Here is an 18652-nt window from a genome sequence, read left to right on the forward strand (position 1 = left end):
CTGACCCTTGAGGATGATGAACTCTGCAGTAAAAAAATTTGGGGGGGGACTTTTGCACAGTAGTGGACACTGGGGCTCCACAGGTGTGGCTGCCCAGCTAAGGCTACATTGTGTTTCTGACTTCCCAGTACCACATGTAGCTGCGGTACAGGCACAGGGTTAGAAGCATCTGTTTGGCTGTGCCATTGTGCCAACATCCCTGCTCCCTTGCCCCTCCCTCCCTTGGCAGCCAGCAGTGGCACACAGCATTGGGAAGCCAAGAGACCAATGCTCCACCCAGCAGCTACCGCTTGTGAAAGTCCAGTCACAAAACACACACAGTTCCTCTACAAGCGGCATACATATTAGACGGTTGAAAAAGTCTGCCTTAGTTGTGGTGAACCAATTATCCTGGCACGGTCAGGAAAGGTATTGTGGGAAAGCTGAGAGGGGTTAGGAAAATAATAGCTGTGTTTGGGGAGCCTGTGAACTTTTGCTTGGGGGAGAGGAAGCTTACAAAATGCCCACTAGCACAAGGATAGATGTGTGTATACTTTTAAGAGCATCTCCCATATCTAGCTTTGGACCAGAGGTGCCAAGTTGCACCCAAAATCGGTGCTTCCACATTACAGGTGAGGTAAGAGGTGTGTCATGTGATGTTGGGGGCAGTCTAACAGGACAACTCTGCTCCTCCTTTAACCACATGGTGCCCCTTCACAATTTGAAGAACTCTTACAAAATAAAGAAAAGCTTTAATATAAAGTGTAAAATTTGTCATTAGAGTGGGAAACAAAAGACGAGCTTGTCAAAGCCTCTGGACACACTGAGCAGTAGATATAGGACAAAACATAGATTTTCATCTCTGGGAAAAACTTTGGGAGAGTGACCTGAAATTTACAGTAAGGTTACTAGACATCCCTGTTTCCCAGGGACAGTCCCTGGATTTACAAATCAGTCCCCTGACAAAATCCATCTATTTAGTAGGAAGTTGAAAAGTGTCCCAGGATTCATTGGGGGAAAAAATCTGGTAACCTTAATTTACAGCATGTTATTTCTCGAAGGAGAACTATCTGAAAATGATTTACAGATAGTAGCTAACTCCAAGTAGACTTGCTAAGACACGTAAGACAAAATCAGATAAGTGTTGGAGATGTAATGAGACTGAGGGTACATTTTATCGTATGTGGTGGACCTGTAAAAGGGTAAGAGAGGATTGGGAAATAATTCATAATGAATTGAAAAAAATGTTTAAAAGTACTTTTCCAAAAAAATACACACCAGAGTCCTTCTTGTTGGGGATAATTAAGACAGAAATTCCCAGGTGTCAGAAAAGGTTATTAATGTATGCCACTACTGCGGCCCATATTTTGTTAGCCCCAAAATGGAAAACAAGCGAGGTCCCAACCAAGGAAGAATGGCAACTTAAACTGACAGAATATGCACAGCTTGAGGACCTAACTTATAGAATAAGAGAACAAGAAGAACATACATTTAAAGAAGATTGGAAAATGTTTATTGAATATATGGAGGAGAATTGTGTGCATTTGAAAATGTAGGCAGCATTAAGATAAATTCAACAGTGTAAATAAGTTTGACAGGTGTCATAATGGAATACCGAATGGTTTAGTTTATATAAAATATGCAGGGATTTATGTTAGGCAAAATAAACCATGGAAAGAGAAGGAGGGAAGTCACTGATATTTTGAGGTTGTTTAAATGAATACTCTAAAACGTAAAACAGAAAATTTAATTAAAAAAAGGTCTGTATAGTTAAAGCTATGGCTTTCCCAGTAGTGATGTATGGAAGTGAGAGCTGGATCATAAAGAAGGCTGATCACCGAAGAATTGATGCTTTTGAATTATGGTGCTGGAGGAGACTCTTGAGAGTCCCATGGACTGCAAGAAGATCAAACCTATCCATTCTTAAGGAAATCAGCCCTGAGTGCTCACTGGAAGGACAGATCGTGAAGCTGAGGCTCCAATACTTTGGCCACCTCATGAGAAGAAAAGACTCGCTGGAAAAGACCCTGACATTGGAAAAGATGGAGGGCACAAGGAGAAGGGGACGACAGAGGACGAGATGGTTGGATAGTGTTCTCGAAGCTACCAGCATGAGTCTGACCAAACTGCGGGAGGCAGTGGAAGACAGGAGTGCCTGGCACGCTCTGGTCCATGGGGTCACGAAGAGTCGGGCACGACTAAACAACTAAACGATGACGACAATAGAAGGGAAAAAACCACATGGGCCCCCTTCACACAAACATTGCCTGAACCGGGCAGCCATCTCCTTGCTGTCTGCTGTATCTTCTAGACCCTTTCCCCCGATCTTCTCATTATGCTCAACTGCCATCAAAATTCTGTGACAGACGAAGGTGATAGACTATATGGGACTGGCTGAGATGACTGGCAGAATCCGCGACCAAGGAAAAGAGACGGTGGAGGAAGATTGGAAGAAATTTAAAGTTTATCTTAAGAACTGTTGTAAAATTAATGAGTGCTAAAATGTCATGGGTAATGTAAAATAGAATTGCAGTGATAAATGATTGGGTAAGAGAAAAAGGATTAAAGAAAGTGAATCATAAGTAATTGAAATTAGGGGTTGCTGAAAAAGTTTAAAATAGGGATGCAGAAAAGGGAGGTATGGGGAAGTCGTTGAAATAAGGCTTAAGAAAAAGAGGTTATGAAATTATACGTGTTTACATGTTTGTTTGTCTATGTATTGTCAGTTGTAATGTGTTTTAATTTATGTTGGAAAATCAATAAAAAATTTATAAAAAAACAACAACAAAATTCTATGAGTTCACAGGTTCCTGTCAGGCGGGGTTTGCCTGTGCGTTTTCATACATATCATTTCCTGCATACCAAGGGCCTCCCTCAAGCATGTAGAAGAAACTGATTTTATTTCACTTCCAAACTGATAGGTGCTCAACCACCCAAGTTTGAAGGAACTGTGGGTTGTCAGAGCATTGCTAATTAATAGCATTCCATGCATTTTAACTGCAAATTTGCCTGTTTTATAACCATTACTTGAGGCACCCAAGCAAACCTTTACTTAATGTCCCTATTAATGCGGAATTCATTGACATGTTTATAATACTTACAAGTTATTCACAGTTTTGTTCATGGGAAGGGAGACACACCATCTAACTGCAGGATATTTCGGGTTGACTTATAAACACCGCGACCCACCTGAACAGGCTTTGTAACTCACTTATGGGTCGGGACCCACAGGTTGGGAAATGAAGTCCCATTGCAGTCAAGTGCGAATCCTAACATCACTTGTGTGTGGACTAAGGGCTATTCTTTGGTTTTGCCAATCTCAGCTTTAACTTAGATGAGATTCAGAGGGTGTTGAAACATGTTTGAATATGGCAGAAGGTTGTATGACAACCTAATTCAGACTGAAAATATATTCTCTCTTTTACAGTGGTACCTCTGGTTATGAACTTAATTCACTCTGGAGGTCCGTTCTTAACCTGAAACTGTTCTTAACCTGAGGTACCACTCTAGCAAATGGGGCCTCCCGCTGCTGACGCACCACCACCGCCGGATTTCTGTTCTCATCCTGGGGCAAAGTTCTTAACTCGAGGTACTACTTCTGGGTTAGCAGAGTCTGTAACCCGAAGTGTTTGTAACCCGAGGTGTTTGCAACCCGAGGTACCACTGTATTTACCTTTGCAAAATCCCAGAGGGCTTGTGTTATGATTCTGAACATTTGAAGCTGGCATCCATGAAAAGGGTGTGTGCGTGCATTCATGTCAAAAGAACAATGGCAAGAAGAGCAATTTCCAAAACTGAATCTCTGCAGAGACTTGAAAGTTGTAAGGTAATGTACGTCTTGCTTTGTTTCTAAAAACCTGCTACTTCTGCAGATGCCTAGACTACATCCTTGACACATGACTCTCTTGTCCAGAACTGTCCCGTGATAGAGAACATTCATTGTCAGTCAGTGGACTAGATCAATGGTCTGGGTCAGTGTAAATCTACTTCCTATGTTCTTTAAGGATGTGTGTCAGCATCAACAGGCTTCTCAGAAGTAATCATTAAGAGGCCTCCATAGTTCTATGATTCCATTATGGGAAGTGCTCTCATAACATGAGAAGTTGAATCAGATATTGTAAAAGGCACACAAAGGCATTACATACTCTCACTGGAAAGTCCCCAGCCTTGAACTCAAAGCTCACAAAAATCCAAACATCTGAAAGGCTGCATTAGCAGTGTTTCTTTATTTGGAATGACACATCATAGCACACTCAGCCAAGATGCAGTGGAGCAATGGAGAAATCTCTGAGACAACAATGGGATATCAGCTCTACCCAAGGCATGATGGATAACAGCAACAACCGGGGGAAAGAAAGACATAACATTTTACAAGGACAGGCAGAAACACTACAGACCGAATATTTGCCACACACAGGAATAACAAGGATATAGTTTGGGTTCCTCAGTTGTAGTTTTATAAATTATTTAATGTGTCAACACGAATAGAAGTTCTTAATATTGCAGTTGTTGTATAAGGGATTATTATTATGACCGGAGTGTAATAGAAATGAATAAGATTTTGGAATGCAGAAATAAAGCAAATAATCAAGCTATCAATTCTAGCACATGGGGAGCCCACCTTATCTAAATTATATAATTCGGAATTTGAACTATTGGTATTAACAATTGAATTATAAATTGCTATTGCTATAATGAGGCTATCATTGGATTGCAATGGAAAACTAATAAAAATTATTATTATATATAAAACAAGATATCCCATTGAAAAGAAACACATACATACACACAGAGAGAGAGTTTTAACACACCCTTTCCCCGTATATACTAATTTCTGTACAATTTTCGGGGTGGAGAACAAAATTCAGAGAAACGTGAATTTCAAAGCATTGTTGCATCTCAGTTCACAAATTGTTTCAGGAAGAGTAAATCGGTAAGGTCGGCATTAGAACGTGAATTGAAGAAAATGGTACCCTTATCCCAGCTTAGTCCCCTGTAAGAATGTAGAATGCCAACTGGGGTATAGGATAGCCAATCAGAATGAGGAAAGAGAGGGAAAGGAAGTGACTTCTCCAAGAATGGGGAATAATATTGTGTTGTCTTGAGCTACATCCCAGAACCTTCAGGCTTGGCAGGGGTAGGGTGGCAGGATGGACAAAACCAAGATGTTGCCCTTGGACACCCAACGGGGCAGACTTTGGTAATCCTTCATAATATGGTGCCCTGTGTAAGACCAAAATTTGGTACCCCCCCAATGGATCTTCTCAATTATGGATCTTCTCAATTTTATGCCTCTTCAGCTCAGCACCCTGTGCGGGGGAACTGCCCGCACTGTCCTAAATCCAGCATAGCACCTACTTGGTTTTCCGTGCTCTAAAACAACTCTTTCCCCATAATTACTCACCAAGAAGCTAGGAGAATCTGCAACTCAGCTGCTGGTCTCTTTTGATTATTTAAGAAAAGAATCAAGTGTGGGAAGGTGTGAGAGTGGCAGTGAGACAGAAGAACATGCTGAAGGGTTCAGGGCTGCCTGGTTTAATTTCTATGGGAATATGGCCTTATTCACAGACTTTTGGGAGGTTTCTACGGCAGTGTACACGCCGTACATTTAAAGCATCCTAGGAGCTGGAGCTTACCCCTTACTGATCTATAGATCCTAGCAACTTCAAAAATTGTTATTCCCAGGATTCTTGAGGGAAAGTCATGTCCTTTAAACGTGCTTTGTGTTTGTGGTGTGTTAGGTTACAACCCCCCTAACAACCCCTCCATATGGCAGCTGCATTATACTATATGGGATTGCCATATTCCAGAGGAATCTCTCCTCCCACCACTTGATATTTGGGACTTTAGATGTTGGTGTAGAGGTCCTCCACAGGATGGCCATGATCTCAGGTGGGGCAACAGGAAGCTGGTGCATGGAGGGGGGCCTGTTTCAAGTGACTGGTGAAAGTCTGCCTTCAAGGGGCTCTAGGAGGTTTGGGAGCCCCACCACTGTGATGGCCTGGGACTCGGGCTCAGACTTGGAACCAGAGGAGACTCAGTCTGCACTGGATCCTTTGCCTCAGCCTCAGGCATCACTTGAACCTAGTCTGGGGCCTGATCCTGAAGAGTCCAAGTCTGCACAGGTTCCCCTGCAACAAACACCAGCTGGGCCGAGTCAGGGGCCTGGGCCTGCCCTGGCTCCAGATGCGGGGATTGCCTCATTGCCTTCAGCTGGGCCATTGCCTACAGCTGCTCCACTACTGGTTTGGTCAGGGGATGCTGAGGCGGCCCCTGGGTCTAGTAACCCACTGACGTCTCCAGAGCTGCAGAGACTAAGGTCTGAGAGAAGGAGAGACCTGAGTACTTGCAGGAGGAGTGCTCGCCTTCAGGCAAAACAGGCAAGTGAGTTGCCAGGGAATCAGGATTGGCCGCTAACCTGACAAAGATAAAAGGCTGTCGGACCCCACCCCAGGTTGCAGGAGCAACATTGCTGTATGCTAGATCCAGTCTGAGATCCTGTACCTGTCCTTGCCTGGTTTCCTGCCTTGTGTCCTGCCTTGGCCCTGTCAGACTGACTCCCAGTGGAACCTTTGGATTCTGGACCGGTACTGGACCGTGTTTCACATGTTACCCCCGGCCCAGCACAGCCACTTCAGGGAATGAACCTTAGGGCAGTTGGTTTCATCCTTCCATAGCTGTGTTCTTAGGCCGAAAGAAAATGAATGCCTTCCTTTCTATAAACACCTGCTTGGTTTTGAAAACTGGCAGCAACAATTCTGCTGGGACCGTAGAACAAAACAAGGAAGTATATTCTGGCCTCAATCATCAGCTAGGCATCCAAGGGTCCTTATCCCCTAGGATTAACATTGCAGCAAGGTGAAGACCAGTCTGTTCCCATCCATCATAGATAGCTCAGTTGGTGGAAGATGAGATTCTTAATCGCAAGGTTGTGGGTTCGAGCCCCACCTTGGCCAAAAGATTCCTGCATTGCAGGGAGTTGGACGAGATGATCCTTATGGTTCCTTTCATCTCTACAACTCTATGATTCTATGATCGGCCAAGGAAGGAGCAGTCACTACTGCAGAGAACTTGCTCCCCACCACCCACCAGACGGATCACTCTGCTCCAATCACCTGTTTGTTTCGTACAATAGAAGGAAAGGTAAGCACACTCTGGTCCCATTCATAAGCAGGGAGATCCAAGGGCTATGAGATATTTCTCTCTAGATTCACAGCCTGCTGCGAATCCCCTTGAGAATCATGCGATTGAAGGGTTTAAATAAATATCAAATAACAAACAATGCAGGAAATTGCTTGCCTGGTAATGCCATGGGGCAGCTCCTATTGAATCCCCTGTGGAGATGGAGTTCATGTATCTCACTCTGGTGAGGAAGAGCATGCATTGACAGAGCATGCAGAAGATCCCAGGTTTGAACATCAGCATCTCCAGGTAAGGGCTGGGAATGCCATCTATCTGAAGCCCTGGGGAGTCACTGACAGTCAGTGTAGGCAAAGCAAAGTGAGATGGACCAATAGGCGTGCTTGATATAAGGAAGCTTCCTATATGTCACTCATGCTTCCTCAATCTGCATGTGTAGCAATGGTGCCCCAAACCCTTAAGCTTCATGCTCAATGGTGCTTTTCCTGCAATGTCTCAGAGTGTCACAGTCAGGCTGGATGAGCTGGGAGCCACCAGCCCAAGAGTCCCACAGGGAGGGATCGGACCGGCTGGATGAAGAAGACTGGTGGGAGCCTGCCTCCCAAGAGCCCCCCAGAGAGGGCTCCGAAGATGACACCTTAGAGCCCAGAACCTGGTGGTGGGACACTGAGGAGCAGTCAGTAGATGGGACAAGCTGGGAACTGATAGATACAGGAGACTTGAGTGATCAAGAGGGGTCAGGAGAAGGAGGGCCTTCAAGAACAGGATTAGCTGAGAGTCACAGCATGTGCACAGTCACAGTCCTGCTGACTCTCCTTGCCCTCTGACTCCATGCTAGAGGAGGGTCCTGCACACTGCTGAGCAATGCACCAGACAGGCCCAGAGAAGAAGCACACCCCCTCGACACTGCCTTCGTCTGCTTGGGAGGGATCCAGAGTGAGACACTACAGGGGAAGGGCATGCCTAGAGCTTAGTTTCAGCAATGCCTTCATTGAGTTAAGACAAAGCAAGGACATTGCTGTGTTGTTTTTTCTGCTGATAAAAAGCTAATTTCATCCTGTGCCTTCCGTGTGTGTGCCTGCCCTGTGGATGACAGTACTTGTTGACAGCTCCTTGACACAGCGGCACCACTTGTTGCCACTTCTCTCTTCACTGAAACTGTCCCCAGAGACTCCTCCACCTCCTCCTTGCCTTTGTCCCCGACTGCTGCTGCTTCTTAAGGACGTAAAGAGAGTCCTTCTGGATCAGGACAAAGGCCCACCTAGTCCAGCATCTTGTACTCACAATGGCCAACTAGATGCCCCTATGCTATGGGAAACCTGCAAGCGGAACCTGGGCTCTTGCAACTTCTGATACCCAGTGCCTCGTACTCAGAGACATACAGCCGCCTGCCTTTCTCTGCTGGCAAACCCGCTGCAGCTTCCTTCTCTTGCTCGGTGTGCTGCAATCATTAGAGTGTCAGGCTAGGGCCTTGGAGACTCTAGTTCAAATCCCAACTCAGTCTTGAGGCTCTCTGGGTGGCATCTCTCAGCCTTACCTACCTCGGAGGGTTGTTGGGAGTAAATAATTGAGAGCCCTGATAGAACCACATAACAATAAGCAAACATAGATAGCTCGGTTGGTTAGAGCATGGTGCTGATAATGTCAAGGTTGCAGGCAGTGGAGGAACTTCATGCTCTGGCACTGGGGGGCGGAGAGCAGGGCTGGTGCACGTCCCAGGGGCATGGTGTGCCACCTGCAGGGGTGTGATGTGGGTCCTGGGGGTGTGGCGCCCAGCGCAGGCAAGAGGGCAGCCACAATGACACCCCACTGGGATTGCGCTGCCGGGGGCCGTGCGCTCCCCCTGCACTCCTCTTCCTCTGCCAGTGGTTGCAGGTTCGACCATCATCTGGGACAGCTGCGTATTCCAGCATTGCAGGGGGTCAGACCAGAGGATGCTCAGGTTCCCCTCTAACTCTACAGTTCTATAATTCTATACACAGAAGAACATTCCACTTCCAGCTACAGTGGATGCTTGGGTTGCAAACGTGATCTGTGCGGGATGCACGTTCACAACCCGCAGCATTCACAACCCATGTCTGTGCGTCTGCGCACACGTGGGTTGCGATTTGGCACTTCTGCACATGCGCAAAGCGCTATTTAGCGCTTCTGCACATGCGCGGCCACCGAAACCCAGAAGTAACCCATTCCGGTACTTCCGGGTTTCGGCGGTCCGCAACCCAAAAAAAACGCAACCTGAAGCGGCTGTAACCCGAGGTATGACTGTACTCCTGAACCATCCAGGATTCTCACAGGGCTTCACCAGCCACACCTGTGCCATGGCTCCCCATGTTCTGTGTAACATGCACCACAGCTGCTTGCTGGAGCTGAAACCTGGAGGGAATTCTTTGCAAAAGCTGGCCGTAGCTGACGCTAGGTGGTGCAGCAAGCCCGTACACCGGAGGACTCTCATCTCCGGGGACCTCGGATAACAGCCAGCTTGGGTCACAGCGTAAATGAGGTGATGTGGGCACAGCCCCCTAGCCGCTCCTCATGCCCGTTCCATTGCTTCATGGTCCTCAGTGCCGTTTATCCAAGCCGCTCAAGTGATCAAATCGCGGGGGCATCTGCGGAACGCAGCAGGAGGGCATGCATTCCGGTTGCTCGTATGCTAATTGCATTTAGCCGTTTGGCTCCCTTGGTGCCTTTCCCCTTTTGTCAAGAATTAATGTCACGGTGGCAATAAAGGGGTGATAATGAGTGTAAATAATCCAGTAACTTGCCGACCGCACAAACCTTACACTTCCAGGAAGGGGGGGGGGGGGAGAGAAACAGCCCACACTGCATTCTGCAGTTCCTAACATTATTACTGTACTTGCGCACATATCTGTAATTCTCCTGATACTCATACATGTCATTAATCATAAAGCATGTGCCTGGGGCATCAGTCAGCCCCACATAGCATTGCATGTCAACAGCAATGTGCTTCTTCGTGTAGATTTATTATACAAGGGTGCATTTGCAGGAGGTGTAAGCTTAAACCCTAACCTTTGACACCCCTCTGTCTTCCACGCAATGAACGTCGGAGGCAGTTTTCTATCTCAAGATTGAGGAGGGGAATTCCTAAATGTCATGCCTGTCCCAATTGACATAGGTTTGTAGCGGTCCTATATATACATACGCCTACAGTTCCACGGTACAACTCAAGTGGGCACACGGGACAGCGAGCTTCTTAGTGAGGTTCCCGGAAAGCTGCATGCACAACAGGTAGGAAAACATCGCAGCAACATTTCTACAAGGTCCATCTATCTGCCAGCTGTTTTCTCCCCTCCCCCTCCCCTTAAGCTATAGGATGTGCATGTTAGAGAATTAAATTTCACTCACCAGTTGAGGAGGAGGAGGCTGAAGAGAAGCAAGTTCGTGCCAATTGTCCACTAATTTCATTCAATACATAGGTTTCTTTTGAGTGTTGCTGTGTGCTGAAGCTTCCAGGCAGAAAGAGAGGGAGAGAGAGAAAGAAAGAGAGTGAACCTCTTCCCTATACTGAGCGAATGATTAATATATAAATATATATATATACATTCACCATCAGCAGGGGCTGAAGTTGAACATCAGTACTGTAAAAAGCTTTATGCAAAACGTAAAGCACGCAAAAGAACAGAGAGGAGGGCTAGCAGCAAAATGAGGCAATATCCAAATAAACAGAATTGAATTCTTTAACACTTTCTGCCCTCTTGGCACTGTAGCTAATATACCCGCTTTTCAGAGTCTTGTTTTGTGTTGTCAAGGAAGCCTCTGGCTATATGATGCGATCTGCTGTTATCCTGTTGTATCTCTCAGAACTGATCAGACCAGCGAGGAAGGAGAGAGAGAGAGAGAGAGAGAGAGAGAGAGAGAGAGAGAGAGAGAGAGAGAGAGAATTGCCCAGAGTAAACAAGAACCAGAATGGTAAGCAACTGTCACTCTGGCTGATCAAACAGGCAATAATAGAGAAGCCATTTAAACAACCACCACAATTAGTTTTATGTGAAATCCCTAAGAAGGTAAGAACTCTGAGCCCATCACTTGGTCCAGCAGTTTATGGTTACATCTGATGAAGTGGTCTCTCATTTGCCCCACTTCCGGGTCCACTGCCTGAAATTGCAGCAACAAAGCAACAGCTACATCCATAGCTCTGGGACACCTGCAAGATAATGGGAAAGAATCCCAGCCAGCACTGAACAGGTTAGCACCCCAAAGGTTATGAAATCTGCCCACACGCAAACCAAAACATCGCAGCTCCAATTAAGCTGTAGCAAATCCTAGCACACATCTTTTGCAGTGCCTTGAACTATGTGATAAAAAAGGCATTCGTAAAATGTGCAATTTGAAAGAGGCTTGTGGTGTTGTGGTGTGTTGCTGTTGCTTTTTTAATGGACTCTCCTAGGGTTTCAAAAGTACCGTACGCTAAAAATACAGCTATGTGTTTTATCTAAGATAAAAATGACTGAACGCCATACTATACAGTCCTGGTTCGTTTCAGCCAACCGTAAGAGTCCTGTTAAGCACCTAGCAACAGAATAAAATTAAGAGAGCCTTTAGGACATTCATTGCAGATCCTGCCATTTTCAATCGTCTGCAACATTGTTTTATAATGCTCCTGTGTATTTTCTGGGAGTTTGGTTATGCAAGGCAACCAATGGGCTCATCCGCTATGTGGAATCATTTGGAGAAGTGCTGAGATCCTACGAATTGCTGAGCAACCCCTTTCTCTTTAGTTTTCAGCATCTTCCGGAACGCCTACAGGCAAAGGCTTAATATTACTTAATGGGGGCTAAGCATTCCTTAATCCACATCATTAACCATCATGTCAAATGCCCAATTCAAGGTGTTTAAAGAGGGAGAAAGAGGAGCTTTCAAGGAACACTGATGACTATATTGGAGATCTGCAGTGTGAGCATGGAATCCAGGTGGTGGCAGCTTACGCCAGACTAATTCATGCAACATTTAAGTAGGCAGCCTTGCATATAGGCAGAGCTGGTGATGATAATGCAGTCTGTCATTATACAGGCTGGTTTGACAGGACAAGTAGGCACTTCAGAATCTCTGGACTGTGGCTGTATGAAATCTGGATGCTTTGGGTAACAGGATACGCTACCCATGAAGGCTGAAATTCTAACCCTGAATACCCTGGAATAGATCCCATGGAATTCAATAGGACTAACTTCTGATAAGGCAATGATTACTGCAATGCGTTATACGTAGGGCTGCCTCTGAAGACGGTTAGGAAACTTCAGCTGGTGCAGAATTCAGTGGCCAGGTTGCTCACCGGGGCAAGACAGTTTGAGCATATTACACCAATCCTGCTCTGACTGCACTGGCTACCAGTGAGTTTCCGGGCCCAATTCAAAGTGCTGGTTTTGACCTATAAAGCCTTAAAGGGCTCAGGACCGCAATACCTCAAGGACTGCCTCTTTCCATATGAACCTACCCAGACCCAGAGATCATCTTCTGAGGCCCTTCTTCGTGTGCCTCCTCCTCAAGAGGTTCGGAGGGTGGCAACACGAGAACGGGGCCTTCTCTGCAGTGGCTCCCTGTTTGTGGAAGGTCTCCCTAGGGAAGTTCCCCTGGCACCTTCATAATACACCTTTAGGCGCCAGGCAAAAACATTCCTTTTTAACCAGGCATTTGATTGATCTGATTTACATCCTATGCCCTTTTAGAATGTGGTTTTTGGGGGGAGGGTATTGGGTTGCTGTTTTTACTTTTATTAGGTATTGTATGGTTTTATATCTTAATTTTATTATGTGAACTGTCCTGAGACCCCTGGGTATAGGGCTCTATATAAATTCAATCAATCAATCAATCAATCAAGGCATGGTCAGCCTTGTACCATAAATCTCTTCCACCTCTCTTGCCTGCCTTCTCTATCAATCATTCAACTCTGCCCGACTCCCATAACCTGAAAGTTTCTACACAACCCACCACCCAAGCTCTAGATTTATTTATCCCCCAAGAGTTAAATTATTCAGGAATAACTTATTCATGGCCATTTATCTGCTGCCTCTTATCAGTGTCCAGACATCCTGCTTCACACGTTGCCCTGGTGATATAGTTGTCCCCAAGGTACCTGAGAAGCTGTTTATGTTAGAGGTTCCCTGGGAGAGGAGACATGAGTGAGAGGCAATTGCCTTGTATAGTAGTATGTCGGGTTACATACGCTTCAGGTTACATACGCTTCAGGTTACACACTCCACTAACCCATAAATAGTGCTTCAGGTTAAGAACTTTGCTTCAGGATAAGAACAGAAATCGTGCTCCGGCAGCGCGGCAGCAGCGGGAGGCCCCATTAGCTAAAGTGGTGCTTCAGGTTAAGAACAGTTTTAGGTTAAGAACGGACCTCTGGAACGAATTAAGTACTTAACCCGAGGTACCACTATATAACTCTATCTAGGGTCATGCACATGAGATATGGCTGAACAACCAGCTTCTTCCGAGTTTCAGAAGGAAGCAAAAAAACAACCCCCGAGTCTCTTCCCAAAAGTGATCTCCTTGTGTGAGTTGCGCATCTGAGCATAGCATCAATGGCTCTGTTTCTGTGAAAATAAAATTGGTTGCATTTAATGGAAGTAGATGTGTGATCTTGCATGAATGAGTTGGAGGCACCCACTTATTCTGGTAGATCACTTGTATAAGCAAGGTTTTCCCTCTTCAGTTGCCCACGAGCTAATAATTGAAACCACCTCTGAGTCGCCGTTTCAGCAGATTTGGATGCAAGACCTGAATTGGCCTGGTTCTGGGTTGTTATTTTGGGGTGGCGGTGATGTCAATAATCTTATCTGAAGCCCATGCAGGATTTTAGTAGCAACTGAAAACCCAAAAATAGCTATGAAGGCAACATATGAACATCACAGCTTAGAATGATAATTTCTAGCATCATAAATATATACATAGTTCCCCATCCCTATCTGTCAATGGGTACAACAATATTTTTTTCTAAATTCACACAAGAGACTTGTAATTCATATGATCCTTATTTATAAATTTAATTATATGTCAGCACCCATGTGGTGAAGTCATACTGACTCACATTATGCATATATGAATGTTTAATGTCCTAGTATTTTTAAGGGTGTTCACACATACAAACAGCCTCTACACATTCCCTCCTGGTGCTGCTTGGGTACATGTGGCAAAGAGCATTTTGTGAAGCCTTAATCCACTCTTGCATTAATTTCTATGATCATGACACTGCCATTCAACATCCAAGGATGGTTTGAGTGCACAATAGCATGTACGAAACACCTCTGGTCTGGCTGTTGCAAGAGAAGAAAACACCATCAATTCTCTGTACTATTTAATGGCTTAATCAAACAAGCAGGAGAAGTGAGGAAGTTGTTGAGAGGGCCCAGCTCTGCTCAGTTTCCAAATATCCCCTGGTTCTACAGTGGCTGGTTATTGTTGTTGTTTAGTCGTTTAGTCGTGTCCGACTCTTCGTGACCCCATGGACCAGAGCATGCCAGGCACTTCTGTCTTCCACTGCCTCCCGCAGTTTAGTCAAACTCATGCTGGTAGCTTCGAGAACACTATCCAACCATCTCGTCCTCTGATGTCCCCTTCTCCTTGTGCCCTCCATCTTTCCCAGCATCAGGGTCTTTTCCAGGGAGTCTTCTCTTCTCATGAGGTGGCCAAAGTATTGGAGCCTCAGCTTCAGGATCTGTCCTTCTAGTGAGCACTCAGGGCTGCTTTCCTTCAGAATGGATAGGTTTGATCTTCTTGCAGTCCATGGGACTCTCAAGAGTCTCCTCCAGGACCATAATTCAAAAGCATCAATTCTTCGGCGATCAAACTTCTTTATGATCCAGCTCTCACTTCCATACATCACTACTGGGAAAACCATAGCTTTAACTATACGGACCTTTGTTGGCAAGGTGATGACTCTGCTTTTTAAGATGCTGTCTAGGTTTGTCATTGCTTTTCTCCCAAGAAGCAGGCGTCTTTTAATTTCGTAGCTGCTGTCACCATCTGCAGTGATCATGGAGCCCAAGAAAGTAAAATCTCTCACTGCCTCCATTTCTTCCCCTTCTATTTGCCAGGAGGTGATGGGACCAGTGGCCATGATCTTCCTTTTTTTGATGTTTAGCTTCAAACCATATTTTGCGCTCTCCTCTTTCACCCTCATGAAAAGGTTCTTGTTGCTGGTTATAAAACCCAACAAAACATAAAGTGAATGTGCAAAGTTTGGCAAATGTTGACATTCAGATATGAATGCTGTCAGGTCCAGAAATAAATGTCTACTTTTTTATTGATGACAATCACACTTAGGTGTCCATGTCAACATTTTTTGACTTTTTGAACATTCATGAAATTTGATATGAGACTGTCAGCATTCAGCAAGTTGTTGCCTTTTACAAATGAACAGCCCTTTTCTAATATCTTATATACATTTTGATTCTTCTTGTAAATGTGGCACTTCAGGAATGGTTAGCCTATAAGTAGGAAAAGCTCTCTTTCCTCGATATCAGTATTGAAAAGGATGAGTCATTCTTACTGTGCTTGGCCATAGGATCCTTCGGAGAAACCTGCCTGGCCATTTAGGAAAGATCATGCAAGACTCTGATATGGAATCGAACGTGAACTTACCTATATGAACAAATACAGAATTGGCTTTAAAATGGAAATTTTCTGAACTCTCAATAGCCTATAACTGGATCTATCACTTCCTATGCATTCCAACTAGTCAAAACTTACACATTCAGTGAGAATGTCCAACAGAAGGCAAGGAACCAACAACTTCTAGGAAACTGTGGGTGCTATTTATTCAGCTTTGAATGTTACCTTGTTTCAACCACCTTGCCTTTGCACTTACAGTGGTACCTCGGGTTAAGAATTTAATTCGTTCTGGAGGTCCATTCTTAACCTGAAACTGTTTTTAACCTGAGGAACCACTTTAGCTAATGGGGCCTCCTGCTGCCACCGCACTGCTGGAGCACGATTTCTGTTCTCATCCTGAAGCAAAGTTCTTAACCCGAGGTACTATTTCTGGGTTAGCGGAGTCTGTAACCTGAAGCGTCTGTAACCTGAAGCATCTGTAACCCGAGGTACCACTGTACTTTCAAGATGGCCATAAGGAATTAAAAGTTGAAAGCAGCCACAGGCTCCCAAAATCTAAGCCCAACCTTCTTTCCCCACCTGAAGTTGTTCCTGTCCCAGGAGCAACCACAGGCTAGTTCATCATCAGCAATCTTATTTATTCCACAGCACAGAACAGAGCAGCAAAGCAATTGCCTTTCTTTAATGAAATTGGTCTGCCTACCTGTGGTTGAGGACAACCACAAATTGTTTTCTTCTTATTGCTGTAGCGTCTAAAATTATGCATTTTACCAAACAAATAAGACGGTGGCTAATATGCTGGGAGCTGGTTTCTGTTTCAATTTATGACAATTTTTGGGCTTTGAAATGTGAGCTGCGCCACTTGCGAGGCTGGTGGGCGAACTCTGCAAGCAAAAAGGAAATGTTTTCTGCTTATAGCTTGCTTGCTTATCTATTATCATTTTTATTATCCAGAGCCCTTTGCATTTTACAAAAGTTGATCACAGGGCAAAGTCCTCTGCTGTTCTTGGAATCCCATCTAAGTTGCTATGAAATGAAGAAATGACAATGGTCAGGAAATGGGGCTAGCTTGACAACTTTGACCAAAACTCAAAAAAGACAACCCTACTTTAAATCAGAACAAGTGGAGGTGGTGAATGTCCTGTGTGAGGGTCTAGAGGCAGTTGGAGGATGGATGGTGGTTAATGGATTGAGGTTGAATCCTGACAAGACAGGAGTACAGTGGTACTTCAGGTTACAGACGTTTCAGGTTACAGACTCTCCTAACCCAGAAATAGTACCCGGGTTAAGAGCTTTGCTTCAGGATGAGAACAGAAATCACGCGGCAGTGGCGCAGCGGCGGCGGGAGGCCCCATTAGCTAAAGTGGTGCTTCAGGTTAAGAACAGTTTCAGGTTAAGAACAGACCCCCAGAATGAATTAAGTTCTTAACCTGAGGTACCACTGTACTGTTTTATGGGGACAGGGGACCTGCGGTTGTGGGGGGCTCCCTGGTCCTGAATGTAGTAAAAACAACAAGGTAAAGGATCCCTGGACAGTTAAGTCCGGTCAAAGGCGACTATGGGGTTGTGGCGCTCATCTTGCTTTCAGGCCAAGGGAGCCGGTGTTTGTCCACAGCTTTCTGAGTCATGACTAAACAGTTTCTGGTGCAACAGAACACTGTGATGGAAACCAGAGTGCACAGAAACGCTGTTTACCTTCCTGTCACAGCGGTACCTATTTATCTACTTGCACTGGCGTGCTTTCGAACTGCTAGGTTGGCAGGAGCTGGGACCGAGCAATGGGAGCTCACCCCGTCACAGGGATTAAAAATGCCAACCTTCTGATCGGCAAGCGCAAGACATGGGACATGGGTGGCGCTGTGATCTAAACCACTGAGCCTGAATGCGTAACTGCTATAACTGTGTTGCTATTATTTGTAGGCCTGATTCACAAATGTGGGCACATAATTTCCTTTCCACAGTTGATTACTAGACGTTTAACATTACCGGGCTGTTGAATGCACAAACTGATTCTGTTGCAAGACGTGTCTAAGCGGCTATCACCAAGGCATCAACGTTGCACACGTGAATATCCCTTATTCAATGTCACATGAGACGCGTGGGCAAAGTGTCGCAATTTAATTACTAACGTTCAAGCCACATAATAAATGATCCTGATGTTATCTTACTGAATGCTCATTTGAAACACACGCCACATGGTGCAGCTACAGGCACTCCCTGGAACAAGGGCTGCTAATGTGTAAGGCCTTTGCAACCGGGTTAATAGATATTTGCAATAGTAGTGAGCAACTTAGCTGGCTTAATTAAAGAAAGGACTTTTGTTTCACTGTTAGGAACTCATTTCCTCCTGGGTCAGGATTTGGTGCTTTTTCAGCTATCACTCAACCCTCCGCTGTACTTAATAGTCTCCGTTTGGGAAAACATATTAAATGTTACTGAAAGAAAATTACTTGAAGGGGAGACAAAAAAAACCCCACCACCCAGTTTCCCGTATACACATTTATATACGTCTATGTACGCAATACATTGTTCATTTATCTGTATCTATCTATTAATCTAGTTTTATGTCTCTCTCTTTCCCAACCCACTCTCCAAATAGTGGAAAATGCAAGGAAGCCCTAAAAAGACTAGTTTCTCCTCCTTTTCAGAAGGAAGCATAGTACTTTCATAACCGGCTTATTTATAAATGCTGAGGTTGAGGAAGGCTTAAGGGGTGCAGCAGTTCTGGGATGCTTGGAGAATTTGCACAGCATAAAATCCTTGGTGAATATGATGAATTAATGGATTGGACTGAGCTTTTCTGCAAGTTTATACACTGATTCAGACTGAAGACGTGGTTTCTCAAACTCTGCAGTAGAAAAAGGCATACCACAGTATAAAAGCGTAAGAACACTAGACTTAATTATGCACATACTTCCTGGTCTTCTGATCCAGAGCTGGTGTGGACATTACATTTGCCATG

At 45.0% G+C, this 18652-nt stretch overlaps 1 protein-coding gene across 4 annotated transcripts in view; it reads right to left on the reverse strand.

The window, feature by feature from the left end:
• Positions 1–18652, reverse strand: part of ANKFN1 (ankyrin repeat and fibronectin type III domain containing 1) — a 271898-nt gene that overhangs the window by 120657 nt on the left and 132589 nt on the right. For 2 of the 4 annotated variants that reach the window (XM_083598613.1, XM_083598612.1), the window contains exon 2: positions 10483–10583. The gene's annotated coding sequence lies outside the window, so the exon portion shown is untranslated. Of the gene's footprint in view, positions 1–10482; positions 10584–10684; positions 10823–10853; positions 10895–18652 lie in introns of those variants that run through there. The other 2 variants (XM_083598615.1, XM_083598614.1) reach the window with 2 other exon arrangements.

The sequence above is a fragment of the Podarcis filfolensis genome (genome assembly GCF_964270895.1).
Source record: "Podarcis filfolensis genome assembly, chromosome: 2".
Classification (NCBI taxonomy): Eukaryota; Metazoa; Chordata; class Lepidosauria; order Squamata; family Lacertidae; genus Podarcis; species Podarcis filfolensis.